The following is a 23,478-nucleotide window of genomic DNA, read 5'->3' as shown; positions in this document are numbered from 1 at the left end:
CCAGTGACATCTGAGGCAGCAGTGTCTCCAGCAGCAGCAGGAAGGAGGGCTCCAGGACTGCATCCTCTGCAGCTACCCACTAAAATCCTGAATTCCTGGGGACAGAGCCACAGAGCCACTGGCACTGCAGGCCTTTGGGGAATTGCAGAGTGGTCTCTAGCTGCTCTTTCTGTTTTCTCTGTCAGATGGAGAAACTTTTCCAAAGGAACCAAAATCTGCAGTAGATGGATGGTGTCTTACAGGGGGGGTGAGAGCAGGAAGCAGGAAACTGGCTGGCTGGATCAGCACTATAATGAAATAATATCAATATGTACTTAAAAGCCTCCAATTACAGGGCTTGAGACCTCTCATTTTGTGCTCCTTATAACAGGAACAATCCAAAGTACCTGTAGGAACCACAGAGAAGCTTTCCCCAGCCTTGCCCTCACCCTGGTGCAATGCAGGAGTGGGCTCCCATCAAATGCTCTAAGCTAAATGCAATTTTCCAGCCAAAGTCAGTGAGAGCTGCCACAGCTCCTGTTCTCTGCTTCTCCCTAAAATGTCCAATTAACTCTGCCCAAGAACAAAAGTCTGCAACACGTTCAGGTATTTGCCTTGAGGTGCCCATCATCCTTCCTCCTCATCTCCCTGTAAAAGGCACGAGGTGCTCCTGTCTCTGAAAGTGACATGATCATAATAAATGCATTTGCTGCAAGAAATTAAACAACAACAGGTGTCCTTCAGCGTCCACAATGACTGTTAAAGGAATTTACATTTGTGAATAAACAGCAGCAGAAATTCTTTTTTTGACAGCTTCTCATTATTAAAATTAGGACCCTGCTTAATCCTGCCCACGTCAGTGGGACCCAGGATGACCTGCTAAGTGCTGGTCACAAAAGTTAATGTTGCATAAGGGAAGCATTACTGGAAGCAGCCCTTAAAAAAAAAAAAAGGTATAAAAAATATTTTGGAGCTGTCTTTGTGGATGTTGAAGTGAATACAAACCCCCCCAGCTTTCAGTGAAGCAGTAAATCAGAGATTTTAGGGACTGCCTGCAGCCAGGCCCTGGGCAATAGCAGTTTCAGGGACTAACACTGGGACTAAGGTTGTTCCCACACAGCCAGATGTGCTCCCCCAAACAGTGGCCAAAGCTGCAGCTGCACATCCTTGCAGAAAATTCCTTATCTGTTCCACAGCCTCCCTGTCACCTTGACAGACCTTTTCCCCCTCTGCCTGCAAAATGAGGATGTTGTGGTCATTCTAACATGCTTTTAAAGTTTAATACACTTGGAAAGTTTCTCCCTAGTGCTGTTAAATTACCCATTTTGAGAAATAAGATACCTCACAATGGCATAATTTTGAGTGAGACCTTAAATTCAAGCCCTGATCACTTAGCAGAGAGCACATCCCACATATGCTTAATGAGGCTTACTGTGAGCAATGCTGAGGAAGGCAGGGAAGCTTTTATGCTGACTAGCTTTCTTTTTCTTTTTCCTTTGTGTTTTTTATTGCTACTCAAAAGTTAAGGATTGATAGGAAAACCATGCATTTGCAGCAGATTTGTCAAAAGATAAAAATATTGATTTTTGAAGAAGCTTGTCCACAGTGTAAAAGTAAGTCAAAGTTAAAATCAATAGGGATAAATTAGGACTTCTCCAGCTGTATAAATGTTGCAATAACAGAGCCTTTAAGGCATAAAAATCCTGTACATCAGATGACAAAAGTAGTTTAAACTTTTTACTTAAATTTTAAAAGACAAAGTAAAGCATCCATTACCTGCCAGTCTAAATTTTGACCAGCAGAGTAGGTAAGATTTTGAGAGATATTTTCCAGATACACAATTTTTGCAGAGCACCAAGAGTCCCATCAGTGCCTGTTACCCTCACACAGTCAGCTCAGCCAACGTGGGGCTGCACAGCTCCTCCTTGGGGAGGATGCTCTGGTCCCAGGAGTGCAGAGAAACACCAGCTGGACAAATTTCACAACCCTTTTGTGGCCATCTCCAAAGGTTCCCACCTGTCTGTGAAGTCCCTGTCCCAAACTCCAGAGCCACGTCCCACACCAAGGGGGCTCCTCACCCTGAGCTGGTCACCAATGGCTCTGGTAAAGGGATAACCCTGTTCTGAGCCTTTCTGCCAAACTGGATGCCACCATTAGGATGATATGTCCTTGTTCTTCAGTACTTTTTCACTCCTGGGTGCATGAGACATTGTCCTTCAATAACTTTGCTGGGCCCATATGACACCTGCTCCCATCTTGTTTTCTCCTTTTTGTTTTTCAGTGATTACAGCAAGTTTCTAGCACAGCCCCTTGCTTGATCAAGTTGTCCTCCTGCACCTCTCCAGTTATTTTAACCCTGTGATGTCTGGCTGAATTAGCCTAGAGACCACAGAAGAGCAGGATTTCCCAAGGAGCAGCAGATGTGGCCACTCCTCTGACCTTGCCCCATCGTCCTGGGGAGTTTGGCCTGGCCATTTCAAATATCTCCTGGTCTCAGATCACCCAACAAGGGTAGCACTGCCTCTCAGGCACCTTTTGGCACCTGTATGAATTATATAAGTATTTTGCTGTCTGTGAAATGTTTCTAGGGACCTAAAGAATCACTCTGGATTGTTGGGACTACCCTGTGAGTGACCCAGTGGGTCAGCCCCACAGCTCTGCTGAGGGCTCAGCTGTGCTCAGTGTTTGCAGAGAAGATGAGACAAGAATTCCAAGTGCTGCCTGTCTTCCCAACAACTTCAATTCAGCCAGAACTGTCCAGTGAGAGGTCAGCAGCCATTCCCCTTGAGTCTGAGAATGGATTGTTCAAATACTCTTGGTGGCCTTTCAGACCATCCATTTTTGCTGCAGTTATGCTATTCATGAGAAGTGGCTCAAAGGAGACTTTTCAATTGCTTATGTGGGAGGAAACATTTGGCAACCAGACAGAGAAAAACAGATTTTTTTAGGAGATGCCTTATGCCCAAAGTACAATTGTTTTGTCACACATTTCTTTCAGTCTCTCAAGGCTGAGAAGTTTTTGGCAGCAGTAACTGTGGAGCTTGCAGAAGACATGGTGTCCAGCCCCTTGTGTCAGATCACCCTGAGAGAGAGATCCCTGGTGTCTGAGTGGGACCAGCTCCATTCACAATGGGACAAGACTGATTTAAACTGCAGAAGGTAAGAGCCAATATGTTTTAAACTTGGAGGCTGCAATTACAACTCTGAACACAGTTTTGTGGCTCAAACCTTTACCCTGCTTCAGTACTGTGTACGATCATGAAAATTATACCAGTACAATAGTTTTGGTTGGCTTCTTCTTTCTCCTTTTCTCCTTCTTTTTTCCTGAGGTGGTTGTGTTTTGCATGTAAATAGATTTCTTTTACAGTTCTGGATGTAAAAATGGCTTTTTAGTGATTTTTTTTCTTCATTGCATCTGCTCTAGCAGATGATTAGACCTGAGAAAGGGAAACCTTGTTTACTACACTTTCTTGATGAGAGGCTGGTGCCAAACTGTTAGCACACAGGGAGGGATGCAGGGTCATGCTCTCAGTGGTCCTGTGGAACTCCCTGGTAATTTATCTTAGGAAAAGTGGGCTCCAGGGCCTTTTATCTTTATCTGAGATAAAGGGCATCCCTTTCCCTTGGCTTTTCCTTGCTAGAAAGGGCATGAGCAGGCCCTGAGTGTTGAGCAGCAATTAAAAGATCTGTTTTTCATGTTTGTAAAATCCAACAGTGTTTGAGCTCTCTGAAGAGTCATTATATCCACTTTACACAAAATTTAACGAATTTCTTTATAAAATTCTCCATCCAGAGCTTCCCAAAATGTTTACTGGTGCAATAAACTATGACATGGATTGTTTCAAGTCATTTGCCTCCAGAAAAAACAGACATTTTAGAGCATTTTGAGTTCTGCTGTCTAATAAATGAAGTGCTACAATTCTAAACTTAATATCTGCCATCACTATTATTTTTCCGTACTTTACATCTTTCCTAGAGTCTCATCATGACACAAAAAGATAAATTGTTGTAATATTTTCTGCACAGAGGGCAACATTTATTTTTTCCTCCAAGTTTGTCTTTCAAAATGACTTACTGTAGGTTGCCTTTTTTATTTTCCAAGTATATTTAGTTTATAAAAGCTTGACCTCTTATTAGAGCCTAATTCACTGGAGCTTAGAAATGTTCTGTAATAATTGAGAACTGTGAATTTTTGGACAGAATCCTACTGACTGTGAATGGACCTTGTCCTTGAAGAGCCTATCACACTTGACATTTCTTCATTTATTTTAAGCATTGATCCTTTTAAATCTGAGCTATTTTTTTTTATTATTGTAAAGGAAAATTTGCCAATGTCTTATACTGTTGTACAAACATTCCCCACCCTCACCAAGGATATTTTAATTGATGCAATTGAGAATTTTATGGCAGCTCTTTCCAGACTGGACACTTTGGCAGCTCATCATTATTTTACAATTGAACAAAGCATTTAAGTTTATGATGTCCAGTTGCTGAGTCTGAAGTTTGTAGCAGAAATCCCTGTAGCCTCTGAGTGTGTGTCCACCTTGTTTGACACCAATGCTGGGACACAACTCATGGCTGCTCTGGAGAGGACCCCAGCTGTTATCCTTCACCCCTCATTTCTCTCCATCCCTTCCCTGGCACTGCCAGCACCAGCTCTGCCAGTGTTCAAAGCCATTTCAGCAGGGATCAGCAGCCTCTGCCAGTGCCAGGACACAGAAGGGCTCTTTGACCTTCAAGAGGGTCAGAGAAACCAACTGCAGAAAAGTCCATTCCATGGTCTCATTTTCTCTTCTCAGTTCTGCCATCTAAACAAATGCCAGCAAAAAGGAATGCTTTACCTCAGCCATGGTTCCCATGTCTCTCTAAAACCTCTGGCTGTGGAGCTGTTGAACCATTCCAGCTGCACTCACTCCTCCATCCATCACACATTATGTCACTTAGCTCTCAGCTTCCTGCAGCAGTACAGCTTTAAGACTCCTATTGTAAGGGCTGTAAATACATTTGATGCAGCTTCCCTGCTACTGCAAATAAAACTAAGAGCTTGGAAATGGGAAAACACTAACTCCAGGCATGCTTTATACAAATGATACTTGGGGAAAAAATTTGCTAAAATTACCTGAGTTCCAATGTGTATCTGCCAGGTACCTGGAAGTTAAGAGCCTTCCTTTACAGGGAATCACATCTTTCCAAACACTAGTTAGAAAGGGTAGGTAGTGTATTTTACATTCTAAAAACCTAATTTATATCCAGTGCAATCTATTAGGGATGTTCCTGTTCCTTCTTCCTCTTCACCCCCAGTCCCTGAGTCACAGCACCATCCCTTAGGATGGGTTCTGTAGTTTTTCCTTAACCAAAGGTCCCTGTGAGTTGTGCAGGCACAGCCTCCTCTGAAGATCAAAGACATGTCCTGGCAAGCCTGGTGTGTCCCCTGCACTGGCTGCACCCACACTTTACAATACCTGAGAACTGCTCTTCCCTCTGCCTCTATGTTACCATCTTCAAGGAGACTAAATAAAAATTCAGACAAAAAAAAATTTCTTCAGAGATGAATTTGGAGGATTTCATCTGCAGTGTTTGTCTCTCAGTGGTTGAGATAGTAAAAAAAAAAATATACCAGAGCCAAGGTCTAACTTATCTCTAAGAGAGAGGAACCTTTATTTATTTATTTATTTATTTATTTGGCCTTTGTATTGCAGTGCTATAATGAATAGAGGGAAATAAATACAGCAGAAATGAACTTGAGCTTGTGGAATTTATTTTATTCAAGGCTTTATTTACCTCTCTGATTTCTAAATATACAATGGTACTCTTCTCATATCTAGTTTTGTTTAATGAAATAAAAACACTTCCACTGTCAGTCCTGAAAACATAGGAAAAGTGTCTCAGCAGAATGCTAAGAAAATGCTGCAGTGAAGTATTTGGAGACAGGAATGTACCTTGACAGGAGCAGCTGGGATTAGCCTCAAGTTATGTGATAGGAAAATGCATGCAAATAACAAACTCACTGTCATTTTCTTTTTTTTCCCTTTTCCTCCTCTCACTGAAAATTCATTAGTGTGGGGATTGCTGAAAAAGTCAACACTCCCAAGAAAGGGAAAATGGAGGTGCCAGGATTAGCCAGTTTCTATTATTTCTGCTTGATTAAGTAGATTAAGGGCTGATGATCATGCAGGGCACCACGACAGGGCTCCATTTTTTCTGTCTCTGCAGCTCAGAGCTGACATTTACAGTCTGCTGAAGGACAGGGGACAGCTCCCATCTCTGTAAACTGGCACATCACAGTGCTGCACTGGAAAGAACTGCTTCATACAACTGGATCAGGCTATAAAATCAGGGTAGGTGCTTGTGAGAATCCCCACCTTTTATTTCCAAACACTGGGGTATTGATGGCTGATCTTCTCATCTCCTCATCAGCACCAGACAGCTTTGTGTGAAGAGTGCATGCTTTCATTTTTTTGCTCCTCACGTTTTTCTAGCTTTGAACGTCTCCCTTAGGGCCAGCAATTTAGCATCAAGGCCACCAAATCTCTTTGAAGAGTAGCAGCACTCCTGCTCAGGATTTAGGATTCCACCAGGTTAAGCAGACTTCAGTTTAAGAAGCTTAATAGAACAAATATTAGTTATTAATGAATTTTACCCTGGAGAACTCCACTGCAAATCTGATAGAAGTGCCTGGATCATTATCAGACATCTTCATTTTAACACTGAAAACTACTGCTAGAGAGGAAACAGAGAAAAGAATATGCAGAGCAACATTCCTCACTTTCAGTAATGTTATTTACCAGCCCATTATGACACCAAAACATCATCCAGATGTTATTGCAGCCCTTTCAGATCTCTATGCATGTGTCTCAAAGCAGAGAAACTCAGGCTGAATATGTAACAGCAATTACAAGAGACATCTGCAGCACTCCTTATTCCATTTGAAAATCCTTCAGCTATTCTGTCTTGGGTTTCTCCATGTTCTTTAAACATGATTTGGCAAAATAATTACAATCAGAGATCAGAACAACACTCTGTTGGAATGCACTGTCTTTTATTTCTTTGAAAGCATATATTGCTTCACTGGGTTTCATTTCAGTGTTAGTGTTTGCAGTGTTCATTCAGATTTTGTACATCATGCCTTAGTGTTTATCTTTATTTCATCTGTCCTTGTTCAGGAATCCCAGGGTCAAAGGATTTTCAAATTCTCAGCAGCAGTCTCCTTGTGCCTGTCATGTGTATCAGCCATACCTGGGAAGCACAAAATGCTCCTTCCAAGCAGCAATCTGACTGTGGAGCTGCTTCTCCCTTCTGCTCCTCACTGGGGCTTTTCCCAGGAGAGAGGGACTCCTCCAGCACACACTCCAACTCACTTTGCAGAGCTGAACCCCATTCATTCTCCCAGAGCACCATCACAGCAATCCCTTGGCTCCCAGGCACAGAGCCATGCGGGGGCCCCTCCTGTGCAGCCAGGAGGCAGCTGGGACATCCCAGAGCCCCAGGGACAGCTGCCAGGGCTGCTCCCCTCCTGCTGACCTGCCAGGCCAAGTGAGACCCTGTGAGGTAACAGTGCTTCTATGGTCTGCAGTCCTGCAAAACATCATAGTCTGTAGGGAGTTACTTCTCCATAAGCATGGAGAATAATTGATTTGTAGCCAGAATCTCTGATTTAAAAATGATTTCTTCTTCCCTTTTCATTATCATTTTATTAGGACACACAGTACTCCTTGTCTCAGCAGACAAAGATTTGGATTCACCAGAGATGACCTTCTGGAAGGGACAGCTTCTCTACCTGTTGTACAGATGGTAGAACTGGGAAGCCAGAAAATGGCATTTATCATTCAAAGGAGAGTCTTATTATACTTACATTAAACTATCTTAATAGCCCCTGATGGGGGGGAATAGAGACAGCAGATATTGCTCCCAGCTGAGCTGAGCCTGATTGCAACCTGACCACCCTTAGTGTGAAACCTCATGACTGGAACACACAACCTGTGTGACTTGGCTCCCAGGACAAGCAGGAACATCTCTTTGTGCTGTGCAGTTGTTCTGTCCATAATGACAGTGAATGGCATTATCTGCTGCTGATCACACTTTCTTCTGGACAGATCTGAGCCCTCCAATGAACATTAGGCTAATTTGATACTCATTGATTGAGGATAAGGCTAGAGACAGCCATCTCTGTGCTCCAGCTTCCCATTTGTAAAATGGATATGATATTACTTCAGGGGTGAGGCAGGGACAAGGGAATGGCAATTTGCAAAGGTCTTCATAACTGTTACTGATGGGAATAGGATGGGAATGACTCTGATAGAGCTGTGGCCAGGAGCAGGACAGCTTTCCCTGCAACAGCACATCCAGTGCTCTGTGCCCAGGGTATATCTCCTATATATACACATACACACACACACATATATATATGTATGTATATCTCAGTTCTTCATGCATGAGTCTCACTGTGCCCACACTGTATACACAGCTATGCCTGAGAATACAGAACAGGTAACTCCAAAAACACAGACACCTTTGTTGACTAGTACAAAGTGATCTTGAATCTTGAATTTGATCTCTGGTGCTACCTTAATCCACCAAATCATCACAGTTCACTTCATTGCATACTAGGGTTCTCCATCTAGATAGGTTTTCTGCTTGAAATTAGACTCCATTCCTAGCAGAAGAATGGATTCATATTTTCAGGCTGGTTTACTCATTCTCATGAAGATTTGATGACACAGTTTATCTCCTGATCTCCTGAAATAATATTTAGCATCCAACTAACACCACACATCCAATGAAAAAGGTAAATAAATCAAGACATAGACAAATAATCATAGCTATAAAATCTCTGTTATTAAAATCTCTGTTATTAGAACAGTGCTAGCCTACAGCTACACAGTATCCTCATGGTACACAAAGAACCTTCACTTACACTTAGATCTCCAAAGAATAAATCAAGAATTAATTCCTACAAACAACTGGGCAACTCAAATGCAGGAATTATTTCAGTGACTTCAGAGGATCTGTCTGTCCTGAGCTGCACCAGCTGATGCATCAGCTCCCTGCAGTTCATTATGGCTGTGAAACTTCTGAAGAAAAGGCTCCAGAGAAAAATGTCCCAGCACATTCCTCAATAATTTCAAAAGTGGCACTGTAAACCATCAGGGCTATCTACACTGGGTTTTAGGCCGAGCAAATATTTAGCTTTTTGTTGGTTCATTAATGCAGGGAACAACTGGGGTGTGACTGCTCTGTGTGCTTCCCCCACTGGTTGGAAAAGCATCTTCTATTGCTGCAGATAACATTGCTCTGTAGCCAGGCTTCCTAATAACCAGTCTTCCTTTGCACAGATATATGAGAGCTAGAAACAATGATAATACTTGCAGAATCATCTTTTATTGTTTTTCTTTCATAGCAAAGCAAAATGAAACATATGAATATATACAAGAGGCAATAAAAATAGGGAACAGAATATAGGAGGTTCTTATGAATCAAATTAATAAATTAATGTAAACCTATGCCAACATTGTTATGTATGCAGATTTTTTGGTTCCACCAGGTTCCTCACTGGTTCCAACACTTGGGAATCATCCCCCACCAGGCATTACTGGTTTGCTTGGGTGAGTTGCAATCAAACACAGGCAGCTGCAGAGGTGCTCCCAGGCAGTTACTCCAGAGCACAGACACAAACACAGTTTGCTTTGAACACATTTCCCCCCAGCCTCTCACCCCCACAGCACTCACCTGTTACACATCACGGTTGGAGACACCTCCAAAACATCTCAGCAACAAACACAAAATTCAGTTTTTGTGTTGGTGCCAGGGAGAGAAGGAGAGGGAGTGGGTGAGGGGAGCAGTCTCTCTGGGAGATCCATGGTTTTCAAAGCCTGTATGCATAGAGGTCAGGATGGGCAGTGGGGATAAGCAAGGCAAACAAGTGACAGGGACAAGAGAGGCAGGGGAGTCACCAGGAGGTTTGGGGAGCTGTTGGGAGAGGAAGGTTGGGAGGGAGGAGTGGGATTTTTGAGAGGGCTGCAGAAGGGTTTGGAAATGAGTGTTTCTGAATCCTCTCTTCTTTTCCTGCTGTCTCAGGCACGGGACATTTCATATCATCATAGTCTGATCCCCAGGCCAGCACCAGCATCCTCTGCAGTGAGGCTGCACAAAGGACACAACAGAAGGGGACAAAACCCCAGAGATTTCTGTTTCTGCTGTCAGGGAGAAGGGAGAAAAGCATGAAGGCAGCACTGAACAAACCAGTGAGAGCTTCCTGCTTCTCCCTGCTCCCCTGGCAGAGGGCTGGGGGTTCTGGGAGTAGTGCAGAGCTCTTTCTCATCCTTCCCCATGACCTCCCCATTGTGGCAACGCTGCAGGAGGAGAGGTGTCCCCTGCAGCCTGGCAGACCTGGCTGCAGCCTCCTCTGCCTGAGCTTGGGACAAGTTCTCTTCCCCACTCTATCTCAAAATATTGTATTTAGAATTACAAAACCCAATTAATATCTAATTTAGCCTAACCTCATCAATGATTAAACAATAAAAATTATTACTGCTCTTCTATATAATCCAGGAGGCATCATAATGAAATAGCACATCTGGAGGAAACACAAGCAGTTGAGCAGTTGCAGTCAGGGATCCAGAGGAGGGATGAAAGCCCAACCAGGGCATTTAATGAGTGTCTGGGTCAGCACTTCAAAGGGCTTCATTCTTCCAGGCTTCCCTGTCCCTTGGCACCTTGCAGACAAGGTCACTGTTACCAGCTGCCAAACGCTGGTTCTAAGGGTGAGTACAAATAAGTGCTGGATCAGAGAAGCTGAGAGCTGCTGGATCCTTCCCATCCTCAGGTAAGAGCCATCCCACCCCTGAGCTCTGATGGTTTGGGACCAGCAGAGAGCTGGCCCTTCCTCTGGCACAGCTCAGCTGTGACCCAGCAGACAGGAGCAGGGCTCAGATTTCAGGAACCACCGACACCACTCCTTAGTGGAGCTGCCTTGATGGAGGAGAATACTCAGTGATGAGGAACTACCAGGGAAAACACTTCACCTGTGGGGAATGCCTTCCCCCTTCTTCTGCCAGATTTTCATGGCATGCTGTATCTCTTGTCTTTTCTCTCAGGCATTTTGGAGAGTTGGTCACTTAAGGACAAGGAGGAAAAATCAGTAATGTGCTACTTTGGCAAGGCTCTGAAGCTCACCTTCATTTAAAACCTGCCAACAGCTCAACCAAATACAAGATAGTTTTCATTAAAAGATTGCCAAAACACAATTCATTCTTTTAGAATGACATATCCATGTTAAAAAGAAAATTGATGCAGAATTGTTAGTCAAATCTTGATGTCTCAAACATAAATCTGTCTTTTTTCAAATCTTCTAGAAATCTGGAGGAGGTTGAATTAAAATTCCTGGACCCAAATTCCCTCTTCAAATCTGTTCTGTGTAGCACTCAAAGCACAGGCTCTCATCACTGGCTATCATTAGATGCAGCCCAGGCAACAAGTATTGTGTGTAGAGTTGGTATCAACAGAACCTGAACCTTTTCCTCCAGCTCACAGCTAATCCTTATAAAGCCACTGCAGAGTGCAAGGTTGCTTCCTTACACATCTGGTTTGTTTTGGTTCGTTTTCATCCTATTATTTCCCACAATCACATGGTATAATTATCTGATCTATAATTTATGCTGCTATTCAGAGCAGTATAAATAGTTTACTTTATTGCTGCAGGAGCACAGCATGTCCAGATAACATCAATATTTTATTTATCTCTGTTTCTGTCTGTGTTTGGTTATCTAGGTGCTTATTAAGCATGGAATTATCATAATAGCTGAGAATAAATAGCAACTGAAAAGAAGCAAAAATAAGACTGGAAACAAAATGTGTCTGAAATAGTGTCTGCTCTTTCTGTCCATCTCCTGTCCACCAAGCACCTGAAGAAAAGAGCATTTTCAGGGAATTTCACCCACCTCCATGGGTGGGGATGGAAAATTCCCATTAGTGGTGTCTCTCACATTTCCAGAAACTGTAATGACTTTGTCTTAGCTGGCAGGTCTGAATTGAACCACTTGCATTTTCAGGGTTCTTAAAAGCAAATGAAATCCTTCAGGGTATTGTTTTTAATCACCAATTTGAATTTCTTCATCTTGACAGTGATATTAAGTGACACCCAGAATTCAAGCAAGAATTGAGTTGAATGGAACTTCATACAAATAGACTTGTTTACAAGGAGTGCAACAACTTCCTAATTTATTGAAAAGTGACTCGGGTAATTAAACAAAAATTGGAAAACTCTGTGTTGGTTCAATTTTATCTGAATACAGCAAGAATGTGAACAGCTCCAGCCTTCTGACACATTACACTGTGGTGGTGGCTTCTGAAGCATTTAGCTTTTAACGTGGATTCCAAGTTAAGAGGGCTAAATGCATGCAGAAAGCAGCAGAAAATTTCACAAAGTTTATGAGCCTGATCCTGCATTGCTTGTGCATCATGAGCTGAAGCAGATCCAATCTCATGTACTACTCTATTTTATGAATTGTTCAATCACATTACTTTGGATATACAGATGGGAAAAGAGGCATTACTCCCTGATAGAAGGGAGAAAGGCATGAGCATCACCAACAACTTGCTATTCAGTGGTTTGGTTTTTGTCTCATCAAGAAGAAAAATTAAAGTGTGTGAATAATAATGCAGGAACACAAAGATATAATTAAGTTACAACCATATACCCTTGCTCAAAAATCACTCACCTTTTGTGCATAGAAACATTTTCTGAAACCTAATGATGCTCATGTAGAAATAGCAGTGGGTGATTTCCATGAAATGCTTTTCCTGCAGCTGCTTAAATTCTGTCAAGTTTTAGGAGAGAATCTGCAGGGGGTTTTCACTGTTACAGATAATGAGGAAGTGAAGGAGGAGAAGGTGCAGATCCAACACTGTAAGGACAAACTGTAAGGACAAACACTGAACATTCTGCAGTCGCTTGCTCAGCCTCTGAGTTGGTTGAAATTCTGAGCAATTAACTTATTTTCAAAAAGTCTAAATAGCCAGTAAAGAAATGTAAAAAAATTCCACTCTTGAAATAATTTTTGCTGATTTTTTCCCTTCCACATGGTTTTCAAAATCTTCCCCAAACCCAAGTCACTGCCCAAGCTCTCCAGGTACTGCACTACATTGTCACAGCTCTCACATCATCTTTCATGCCACAATACAGCCACCATAAAGACAGGATCCCACAGTGGGACTGCTGTCATGGTGTGGCATAAATAATTATAAGGATTGTTCAGAAAAGAAATTTCAACTCTCACAGTCCCTCAGTTTCTCTTCAAGAAATAAAGGTGGTTCTGGAAAAAAAAATAGGCTAGTATGATTTATGTACAACGTTATTCATTTGTTTTGGGGTGGGTTTTCTTGCATTTCACCCATATTTTCTAATATTAAATTGTGGTTTTATTACTGCCTGTGCAATATAAGCTGCTTAAAGAACAAATGAGTACCAAAGGGAGCTGTTTTCTGGGACATTTCTACAGGTTTGTGCAGGTAGCCCATCATTACCACAGTTAGCATTACACAGCTCCCATCCCACTAGAATACTCAAGGAAAAAGTACTGTGGGCAGCAAAATAGCCATGCTGCCAGCAGGCCATTAGTTAGCTCGTGCCAGACACTACATACATTATTTGTGGCAGGCTTCTACTTTGAGAATAATGATAAAAAAGCTTGTGATGAGGACAAGCCCCAAATGGTCCATCACTAGGAGCTGGATGGCTTTTGCAATACTTCAGTCTGCCAGCCTGATGTGCTGGGTTATACCTGGCACCAGCTGGATAAGATACTGAGGTCTGGAGAAAAATGATGTGATTTATTTGAAGAAAAGGTAATATCCAACTTCTCTAGTGTCAGAAAGCTTCAGAGCAGAGGATCTCTTTGAACCCAAGGCTGAGGGGTTTCACCACCAAGAGCTACCTTCTCTGTGAGTGGGTTAATTCAAAATGTTCATACCTGACCCTGGACACACACAGGAGCCCCAGCCATGAACAAATCCTTCCTACAGCATGTCCTACAGAAATACACAGAGAGCAGAGAGACTGAAGTCTGTTCTGCCTGGATTCACTCCAGAACCAGGAATGTTGGTGCAGAACCATTCCAGCAGAAAACAGTCATGCAGGCTGTGAAGTTGAATCCATAGAGTGCCCCCCACATGCATGCACTGTGCACACAGATCCACAAGCGTGAGTTAAACCCCAAAATCTAAAATTGTCAGTACTGAAATGGGGCAGGAAAGCAAGCTATAGGCTCTTAAAGTTATGAGGGGGACAGGGTCCTTTATAGAAAACTGAGATGTGTAGAAAAGCAAAACCTGAGCTTCTCACTTCCAGGATTTATTCAGTTGCCTGAGCAGAGCTTTGCCCCTGCACAAACAATGGTGTTCAGAGGCAGCAACAACTGCCACACAATTGATGAGGTCAAGAATAACAAGCTGACGAGTGGATTTGGCATCCCCACAGCCAGAGCCCAGAGATTTATTGCTCTGGAGTGGTGCATGTCAGTTTTCTTTATCAGTGGAGTCCCACAGCAGATTTACACACGGTGACGTTAATTACAAAGGAATAAAGACACACATTCTCCTAATAACTGAGGCTCAGCATCTCTGACTGGCAGCCCAGCAACCACTGTTCTCATCAGGGTCAGGCACCTGGCACTGAGAATAGCCCTACAGAGAAACAGGCTCACAGCTGGGCTCTGTCTTGAAGGGTGCTTTAACCAAATGCCAGCTATTTCCAAGGAATCTATTCATTTTCTGCAGCTCCAACCTAGAGTCCATTAAATGCAGCTCTTCCCTTGCTTCCCGTGACCTAAATGGTTTGTGATGTCTTCTTTGTATGCCCAAGAGAAGATGGGCTTTCCCCCTGTTGTTTAGTTTAGCCTGCAGAGAATAAGAGAGCCCTTCCCCTGCTTTCCAGCAGTCCTTGTTTCCATAACATAACCTGGCTCTGCTCTGGCTCTTGGAGCCTTCCCACTGCCATTCCCATTCCTACCAGAGACTCACTCCACGTGTTCTCTTCTCTGGGTCATTTGCCAAGCTTCTGGTAGGCACTGACTGCTAGAAAGAAAACCTGAAAACCAGGTAGAATGGAGTAAAAAAGCAGCAAACTGTTCTCTCCTCTGCATGTTAAAAAAATAAGTGGGAGCTGTGCTTGATAATCTTTCCTTAAGGCCAAGTCCTTCAGCAGGATGACAGAGCCTTCTTGCATAAAATAGAATTCCAGTTCCTGCTCCTCCACTGCTCCCTTTGAAACCCCAGAAATTTGTCTGGGAGCAGAGTCAAAGCAGCTCTTTCCCTGCTGAAGGTGGCCCTGGAAGCCCAGGCTCAGGAGCTGCCTGGACACGGGGAGAACTCAGGGACTCTCCTGGAAGGTGCTGCTTTCACGAGCTCAGCTGCAAATTCCTGCCTTGGAGGGTGAGCAGTGCTCACAGCTTTTGAGAGGTTTTTTAGGGTGGTTCTGTTGTGATGGAAGCCTGTGAGCCCTGCCACTGACTCCCAGGACCAGCCCCCTCCCTGCAGGGGGAACAGCAAATGCCCTCCCAGACAAAGGCAGTTCTGTAAGGAGAGAAATATTGTTATTCTTTGTTTTTCATCATTATTTCTTCTGTGGACATTATTGGCTTTTTGTCGTTTCCATTAATTTTTACGAGTTTAATAAACATGCCCAATTTTAAAAAATAAAATGTTTTCCCAGCCTTGGAAATTGGATTTTCCACATTGTCAAAACACAACAGCTGTTTTAAGTTGTTCAAAGGAGAAATCACTGAAACAACACTTCTGAATATTTTGTTATTTCATTGTGAAGAACACATAGATTATTTGGAATATAGTCTCTAAATTAATTGTGTTCACTGCTGTATTAACCCAGTGAAAGAGCAAAACCAGCAAAGAATATCTTTACTTATGGGATGACTTTACTTAAAGTCTTTTCTGCTCAGCTGCTCATTGGCCGAATCTTAAACATTGTGACTCCATTCATGAGTGTGTTTAATCTCTTTTGTGATGGTAAAAGTCAGACTTAAAAATAGCAGGACTAACACAGTGACTCAGTGAGACTTTACATAAAATCAGCTGGAAGTGTTAATGGTGCTCCTGTCTCAGAAAGGTGGAAATGATGGCAAAGAGAAGAGATCATACCCTGATAAAATCTGATTTCCCTTGCAGTTTTTCCTTCGGAGCTCACCAATCCCACAATTACTGGAGCACAGTGGTGGCTCAAAGTCACCTTTGTTAAACCAGCCAAGCTTCACTCTGTGCCTGTCCCTGCAGCCCCAGCTCTGCACCAAGGTCTGGCTGAATGAAAAGAGGTGTGAACCCTTCCCAAAAGCTGAAAGGTCTTTGCAAGGACTAAAAGTGTTACTTGATTAAAATAAGGTGTCAGCTGAGGGAAGAACACAGCTAATTTAAGGATGTCAGCACCTGAAAGGCAGCCCAGTTGTCCAGAGGGCTCTGGCAAGTGAGGCCAGGTACAGCACCTGCCTAATTACAGCCCCTGGGCTAAATGTGGACATGGACATTGGGTCACTACTGAAAAGTGACTCCACTGACTCTCAACAGATGCAGAAATCAAATTGCAACTTAGTGAAACCCTGCATTTCTTCCTGATAATGCAGTACATATTTAAATGCCTTTCCAGTAACCCCAGAATTAGAATTTAGGAATACCTGGATTTTCATCTAGTCTCTGTGGAATTCTGCTTTATCCAGCCTCTTCCAAAACAAACCTGACCAGCTAACAGCTACTGCAAGCCCCAAGAAAAACAATGTAGAGTGTTGGATAGAAATTGAGCTGCCTTTCCTGATGATTCCCATGTTACTGCACTGGGGTAAACTGTAATGAAATATGGGCAGTGAGATGAAGGCCTTCCCCTCTCCTCAGCTCATGTTCAAATTACTATTATAAAACCATTTCCAGCAAAGCCATATTTATTTGGCCCAGGCTCTAGGGCAAAAATTTTCTATCTGATGTTTAAATAATGACAACCAATTTGCAGGATATTGGTAATCTTTTGCCCACAAGCTGTTAAAAATATATTAAAACCCCTTCTCTGCACACTCTTTAGCAGAATGTGAGCAGGCTGCAAAGCGGGAAAGCTGCAGAGCAGGGAGAGAATGGAGACTCAGACCAACAGGCTTAGAGACATTGTGCAACCAGCAGCTGCAGTCTGGAAGGAAATGCTGCTTAAAAGGCCACTTCAATGAAAACATTTGCCTTCACACCTGGAAGCTACACAGAATAACTTTCTCCCTCTATTTTCTTCCTTTGTTTTTTTATCTTCTGCCTGAAATGCTCAGGTTTTGGGTCAGCTGGAACACATTCCCCTCCAGTGCAGTTCTTCCTCAGTAAAACAGGGTGGGAGAAGTGGCTCTGCAGCCCACCCTGCATGGCAAAGCCCCAGGGAGCAGGCAGCAGCACCAGGAGCTCAGCAAGGGGACACTGTTGGCTGCACAAGGAACCATCCTTGCACAAGACAAAGAGCCCAGGAATCAGAAGGTTTTTGAGCTGCTCTGAGTCCCAGCTGCAGCCCCCCAGTGCAGCCAGGCTGTCCCTGCCCTGTGGGGCTGTCTCCCCATGGCAGGCAGGGAGATGTTCCTGTGACCCTCTGAAAGGAATAGCTGTGATCTTCCCCCAGGACTCTACAGCTGCCCACAGAGTTCCACCACAGATGAAATTCTCTGTAAAAATCTGTATGGCATTCAAGTAGTCTCTACAGAGCTCTGCTCTCTTCAAGTTCATTCCAATTAACAAGCTGGGTACTTACAGATTAAAAAAAAGCACAGTTATTTGGTTTTGCCTTGCAAGCAAGAGTTAGTTACAAAAATACTTGGTATTTTTAGTACAATCTGGGATATTGCAAGTGGGCTACATAAAATATCTCATTTTCTAACTTCTGTTTCTCAGCATCAAGATTAACTCTGTCCCTCACTCTTGCTCTCTTGCTGCAGCCTGTGGGCTGTCACTGAAACAATTGCAAACTGGACACTTGGGTTTCTTCCTTCTGATCACACCTGATTAACTTAAAAAGTTCTGAATTTCAAAGAATATCAGTAAGGAGCACAGCACTCTGTGTTCTCAGTAGGTGAGGTTAAAGCAGGATTTTACACCCACTGCTGCTGTCACCCACCAGCACAGCTGGCTAACAGCTGCCTTCTGTCACAAAGCCACATTTAAAGGACTTGATCAGCCCTCAGCTGCAAGCATGAAAATTCAAAACAAACCTGCTGATTTCAGTGACATTTCAGGGGCTGGGTGTGAGCCAGATCTGAGTGTGAGCTGTCTCCTTTTGCTGCCCACAGCTGTCTCCCACCCCCAGCACACACAACAGGGAGCTGCACCAGGCAAGGTGGCTCCTGCAGAGGATTTTTTCCTTCCTGCTGCACATCCCAGCCAAAGCTGGCCCTTTTATTTGGGGAAAATAAGAGCCCTGAGCACAGAGCTGTAGGATTCCCTCTGGCAGTAATTCAGCCTCACTGGAGACAAGCAACTTAATGCAATCTTAATGTGATAAACTGCTAACTTGATTGGATTCAATGAGATGTAAATTATTAGATTCAATAAGTACACAGAGACCATTTCACCTTACATTCTGCTCAAAAGGGCTCTGCCTTCAGTCTCTTCATCATTGCTCTTAATTACATGCAATGCATCATAAAGATGGGAACAGTTTGGGACTCTTGCTGTCCTCTGACTCCTCACAAGCATCCACAGTGTTCCCTTCAGGGCAGTGTGTCTTTTATTATAACTTTTTTCAGAACAGCTGCCATCCCTTACAGACACAAACTGATCTTCAGCATGGTCAAATTTGATCTAAAATATTTATTTCTTCATATTTTTTCAAAATTCCCACACGTTTAATGCCTTCCAAAGTGGATTAATTTTTAGCAACCAAAAACTTTGTGGCAACCAGCAGACTTTTATAGCTTCTTATTCACTGAAAGATTCTTTAAAATCTGTTCTGCTGAGCAAAGAAATCTGCACTGCCATTCCAAAAAAGGGGAAAAAATGACAGGGCACTAAAGATGTGCAAGGAGATTCACAAAAATATGAGTCCAAAGCAATGTCTCTGGGATTGTAAAACTCAAGTGGGATTTACATTCCCCTGTGGTTCATAAACATTTTGGAAAGATTTCCTCTTATAACCTTTTTCAGATTCTGACTCAGACAAGTGATTTTTTAAATTGCATTTAACTGGCATATTTCTGATCAGACAAAAGTGTGGGTTTACACTTTGTGCCACTAACCTTTAATTTCCCTGTCTGCCATTTGGAGTTTTTTTTCACCACCCAACTCCTCCCACAGTATCTTCAGAAGTTTCCAATTTACCAAGATGTAATTCATTACTGCCACCCTTTTTGGACAATTCACCTTTGCTGTGAGGAAGGCACACCTTCCACTTTACAGATTTTGATTTTTCATTGAACAAGGAGCACAGACTTTTCTTCTTCAATATATTGTCCTTCATGTTAAAAGCCTTTGAGAAAATAACACATAATCTTTTGATCCTATTAAGAACACCACAGTGTACCATTTAGCAGAGATCATAGGTATTCCTTCACTTCAGGCATCTCTGAAAGGAATTCTTTAAATAAAAAAATATCCTACTTGAATTTGTTCAACAGTTTCATACTGAATAAGACTCTGTCAAAATAAAGATTCTGACCAATGTTCTCAAAGGATTTGTTTAAGAGTTCAAAACCAAACCAAACCAGTTCATTTCAGACTCCACACCTCAAGGTGACTTTTTCATTTTGCCTCAGAGATGCCAATGGTGTTAAAGCTGTTGCCCCAAATGCAGCCACAGGATGACATTCTCCATGTCACTATGATGTGCTGTGTGTTTCCTTGACAATGGTAACCAAATAATTGCCTGTGCAGGACAGATCTCTTGGGACAACATCCAAGAAGAGAGCAAGGGATTTCCAGTTCTCCTGTAACTCACCAGCCCTCAGAGGAGAGGCACAAAGCCTAAGCAACTCCTCCCAAAAGTCTGCAGCAGCCAGCCCTGCTACACTCACACTTTGCTTCTCCTTTTCCTAGGGCTGATTTTCTGCTGGCTTGGCCTGGACTGGAGCTGCTCAGGGTCTGCCATCACTAAAATCCAGAGTCCCAGCTGACACCACAGCAGGGACACCACCACAGCTGCCATGGACTCATCCTGCAGACGTTTTACAGCCTGATGAGAGGTGGATTTGTCTCTTCCATCTGCTAAGAATCCAGCTTAAGTGTGAGAGGAGGCTGCTGGTTTGCTCAGCTGGCCCTGCATGACTGGGGTTTCACATATGTCCCCTTCTCATGGGACTTCCAAATGGATGCCTAAGGCACTGCTGCCTCTCACTTTGAAGTTATCATCTCTGTTTCTCCTCTTTCAGCTCAACAGAGTTTTTTGGCATTTCAGTGTGCAGTTGCTAAGTAGAGGCATGGCCAAGAAGTCAGAACACCAGCAGTACCTTCAAAATGACACTTCTGTACCTGTAAGAGCTGCTCATGCTGCTCTTTTCACTCAGACTAGAACTGGGTTTCAAGCTCCCTGCAGTTCTCAGAGGTGCAGCCTGCTGTCTGGCCTCGTGGGCATTCTTCATCTCATTTGTTTTCCTGCACTCACTGGCAGGTCAGTTATTTCTAGTTTATTGCTGGTGCATAATGAGCCATTGCATTCCCAGCTAGAAAATCCCTTTGGGATGCAAAGCCCCAAATGCTGCAGTATGGACAGACAGACCATTAGAGGCCAGTTCAGTGCAAAATCCACTGAAATCAAGACCCAGGAAAGGAGGGGGTATACTGAGGAATTGCTGTCTAAAAATACCAGTGCAACTTCTGCAGGGAACCTGTTGAAGTATCTCCAAAGTATTTTGGTGGTGGATTTGGGAAAAGAAGGCAGAAAAATAAGGAAGAGATTGGGAAATCCATCCAGCTCTCAACCAGGACCTCTGCAGGCATTTCCCTCTATGGTGAGGGAAAATGTGAACCTCCTGAGGACAGCCTGAACTGAGTAGGAGCATTTTGGGGTGTGAGGTAGCTTAGAGAGAGGTCAAGCCTGAGCAGGCCTTTAGCTGGCAGTGCTTTTACAGCTCTGCCTCCAGAAATTTACCTGCTGATCCAGAACTGTGTGTTTCCTTCCCGAGTGCATGCTGCCATGGGCTACTCTGAAAGGTCAGAGAGAAGCTTTGGAGCAGCATTTTCACACAAGCTGTTAACACTCAGCCCTAGAAACCCAAAGGAAGGCACTCAGCTCACTCTGCTAGATGAATACAAATGGGACTTTTATTTCCCATTGATTTGTGTGTCCTTAGCCATATTATCACCTGGTACTTATGTGTAGCCCAAAGGACAGGATTTGAGCCCTGCTTTAATTAGTTTACTGTAATGAGCTAAACCACATTTCACCTTTCCAAGGAAGTAATTATTTGCACTCTTCTTGCTTTTCAGTACTTGCACCACCTTCTTCATTTGCAGTGGGGTGAAGCTACTGCCTGATTTATCAGAGATTCAGCAGGACCAGTACCTGTATACAGAAATGACAAGGAAAAGCTCCTGAAAAGGACACCACGGACCAGAGGTGAGCAAAAGGACAAACCCAGCCTTAAGACAAAGAGCTTTTAAGACATGTCACCTCATTAGTGGCCAGCTTTGGCAGGGAAGAGGCCACTCTGTGGTTCTCCAGTGTCTCTGAGGCACCTTGTGTGCTGAGCATTTCCAGGAGCCCTGCAGCTCACACAGGGGCTGGGGGGATGTCTGAGCTCATCCCCCCTGTGGCTCAAGGCTGCAGTGCTCCAGGGATGGCTCAGGAGGACAGGACCTGCCCAAAACCACAGCCCTGCTGCTGTCAGCCAGCCTGGGAGGGGGAGGGACACAGGGCTGCAGAGAGCTCATGGAAACTAAACAAAGTGAGGAGCTGGAAGTTATTTTGGCTTCACAGGGCAGTTCCCCATACCTGGGGATTATGCAGCAAGGTGTTGTTATGCTAGGATCCAGTGTACAGGAACAATTTCCATTTTCTGAATGCAATAATGGGAAGGATCCCCAAGCTGGGGCTTCTCCCCACCACTTTCCCTAAAGTCAGAACACTTACATGAGTGTAAAAGTAAGCTAAAATCAGAAACCCAGACCTTGAAAAAATATTTGGTTATCAGTACAGTACATTCAGGGTAGTAAGGGATGACATCTGCTAAAGGAGAAGTTTTCAGTTTTTACAAAAGAATAGGACAAATAAAATATTTATTTTTTAAAAGGGGGCATTTTTTCTTTAAAAGTAATTTAGATCCTGCTTTTACACCATGTTAGCTCCTGCAGGTGCTAAGCAGCTCCTGCCCTCAGGGGAGCAAATGGGCCAGGGCTGCCCTAATAATAGAGATTTTTGTCTCCATATGAAATAATCACCTGTTTTTCAAAAAGTATTCCGAGGGACAGTTGCCTAAACAATTCTGAAAATCCCAGTTGTTTATCTCGTCTATAGATACCTAAATATATTTTAAAATTTTGTTCTAAATAAAATTGAGTAAGAACCTCCCCCTCTGGCTCAGCACACTCTAACTAAGCTCTTCCTGGAGATTTGTCTTTTTTTTTCTTTTCTTTTCTTTTTTTTTTTTTTTAAGAAAAAGTATTGCTGCTGCAAAAATGTAACTCAGGTTTTTAAATCACCTCATCTATAAAAAAAGGATAATATTAAACAAGAGAGCCATGAAATAAGAATGATCAAATACTTCCATGTGTTATCATCAATAAGACTGTAAATCTGGCCACACCAGTTCACTTCAGGGCATCTGCTCACATTTAATTGAATGACTGTTTTAATTTTTCATTGTTTAAAACCACTCAACCACTTATCAAAAGCCAGTTCTGCTCCTAGAGTTGGGCATAAAGACTTCTTGCTCAGCTCCCCTAAAATGCCCCTTTTTTTTCAGGAATCCTGGACCCTGTGAGAGCTGCATAAGTCCAGACCATGGGATTTCTCTGGCAGAATTCCACATGTGGGACCAGATCCTCAGACATCTCCTTGGGACTGTTGTTTGTTTTTATCAGAGCAAGGCTGGGTGCTGTTTCCTCCCCAAAACTCTCAAGAGGCTGTTTCCTCTCCAGCTTTTTGTTTATTTAAGGAATCTCAGAGGCTGAATTTCTCCTGAAATAATGCAGATGAAGGATTGGTGACTTCTCCAAACAGGTTTGGTGTATGGATCATTTTCTGTAGGGTCAGATGTTTCCAGGAGCTCTGGAGCAGCTGTTACAGCAGGGTGGAGCAGGGCTGGCACTGGAGGTGTAGCTTTTACCCCTGAATACAAATGATGGCATCAGTTGACACCTATAAGGCCTGAAGTCCTCAGCTCATCCTGAACACTGCACAGAAAGCAAACTGAGCATCCCCACCTCAAAGAGCTTCCATTCTATAAAATTTTGGCAGAAAGAGAGAAGAAATCCTTGTCAGCACCACCTTGTCCCAGTGGTGCTGGCAGAGCCACACAGTGACATGGTCCCTTCCTGGCCACGTTCAGA

At 43.3% G+C, this 23,478-nt stretch overlaps 1 long non-coding RNA gene across 1 annotated transcript; it reads left to right on the top strand.

Annotated features, from left to right (window-relative positions):
* Positions 1 to 3,006: 3,006 nt before the first annotated feature.
* On the top strand, positions 3,007 to 23,170 carry LOC127060164 (uncharacterized). The gene is made up of 4 exons (XR_007778853.1): positions 3,007 to 3,138; positions 20,029 to 20,599; positions 21,418 to 21,547; positions 22,893 to 23,170. It is a non-coding gene; the product is annotated as an uncharacterized LOC127060164 (long non-coding RNA).
* Positions 23,171 to 23,478: the final 308 nt, after the last annotated feature.

This window comes from Serinus canaria, chromosome 14 (assembly GCF_022539315.1).
Source record: "Serinus canaria isolate serCan28SL12 chromosome 14, serCan2020, whole genome shotgun sequence".
NCBI lineage: Eukaryota > Metazoa > Chordata > Aves > Passeriformes > Fringillidae > Serinus > Serinus canaria.
Note: the sequence above shows the minus strand (reverse complement) of the source record. Positions and strands in the feature narration are given on the sequence as shown.